The sequence below is a fragment of the Haplochromis burtoni genome, unplaced genomic scaffold (assembly GCF_018398535.1).
Source record: "Haplochromis burtoni strain Fernald_Lab_line unplaced genomic scaffold, NCSU_Asbu1 Contig_186, whole genome shotgun sequence".
NCBI classification, from domain to species: Eukaryota; Metazoa; Chordata; class Actinopteri; order Cichliformes; family Cichlidae; genus Haplochromis; species Haplochromis burtoni.
The window spans coordinates 314,764-316,380 of NW_024582547.1; the positions used below are offsets into that span (position 1 = coordinate 314,764).

Here is a 1,617-nt window from a genome sequence, read left to right on the forward strand (position 1 = left end):
CCCCCCCCAATAATCAGACCCAGGCAACCCCCACCCAATAAAATTATGGATTATCTTGCAGAAATAGGCTGTTGATTTTCTTTACTCGTTTCAGTTATTACCAGCAAAATAGTTGCATATTTAATCATCTGGGAATTTACCCAGTGTGATTCAGTCCACACAAATGTGAAGCAACTGACCACACATGAAACTATTTTACATCCAAACCTGAATAAATAGTCATTATTTATGCACAATTTACACACAAGTTCAGTTTCATGAATTGGATACATTTCTCTTTCAAAGAGCTTTTTAAAGCTTTGTCTAAGACTACGTCTAACCTCTCTCCCGCTCACAAAACTTTGCATGCTTGTGCACCAATCGCCTGATATTTACAGATCGCATCACGTGCCGACGTGGGGTTTTGAGGCCACAAATTCCACAAAACCACCCAGATCCACAAATACAAAATCATCCTATTCGTAAAGTTGAACTAAATAAATAAATTGACTTCCTTATGCATATACAAACTGCTGCGTCTTTATACAGTACTGTGCAAAGGTTTCAGGCAGGTGAGGAAAATGCTGTAAAGAAGGAATTCTTTCACAAATCGAAGTGTTAATCATTTATTTTCATCAATCAAAAAAGATGCAGTGAATGAACAAAAGAGACATCTAAATCCAATCAGGATTTGGTGTGACCTCCCTTTGCCTTCTTCTAGGTGCACTTGCACAGTTTTTGAAGAAGCTCTGGTGGTAGGTTATTCCAAACATCTTGGAGAACTAAGCACAGATCTTCTGTGGATGTAAGCTTCCTCACATCCTTCTGTCTCTTCGTGTAATCTCAGACACACTCGTTGATGTTGAGATCAGGACTCTGTGGGGGCCGTACCATCACTTCCAGTACTTCCAGTTCTTCTTTACACTGAAGCTAGCTCTTAATGACTTTGCTGTGTGTTTGCGGTCGTCGTCCTGCTGCAGAATACATTTGGGGCCAATAAACAATCATTTATATTTCTGAAAGCATTCTTTGTTTACACCATTTTTTCACACCTGCCTAAAACTTTTGCACAGTACTGTGTGTGCCATACACAAAGCTGCCAACCAACATTTTATAAGGCCGGGTACAAGCACATCTCCCAAGAGTAAGTTAGTATAGACCTGAATATCATTTGTGCATGTTGTTATTTTAAAAACATTTATTTAATCCTTGAGATCATGAGCTCATTTTTACGAGAGGCCTTTGTACAAAGCACATGTAACAATATGGACAGGCACACTTATGTAATACAAAGATACATGTTCACACATAAATTTAACCTTTTAAAATGCTCTAATGAAATAATAAAATGCAGCTCCATGCTTTTTCCTAGTTTATCGTGTTCATAGGCAGCAAAGGTTTCCATCCACTTTGTTTCAAGTTCAACGTAACTGAGAAGAAGAGCTGATGTTAACATGAGTGCAGAAAAGAACCACCTGTGAAAACACACAAAAACCCCACCAAAGGCAGTGTTGGGCAAGTTACTTAATTATAGTTACTAGTTACTTCTTCAAAAAAGTAACTGAGTTAGTAACTGTATTACAATATTCTAAAAGTAATTAATTACTTGAAAAGTAACTATTGCATTACTTAAAAAAA

At 37.4% G+C, this 1,617-nt stretch overlaps 1 protein-coding gene across 8 annotated transcripts in view; it reads left to right on the plus strand.

Annotated features, from left to right (window-relative positions):
- The window catches only part of cdk18 (cyclin dependent kinase 18), a 56,230-nt gene that overhangs the window by 42,749 nt on the left and 11,864 nt on the right, over window positions 1–1,617 (plus strand). The window lies entirely within an intron of this gene.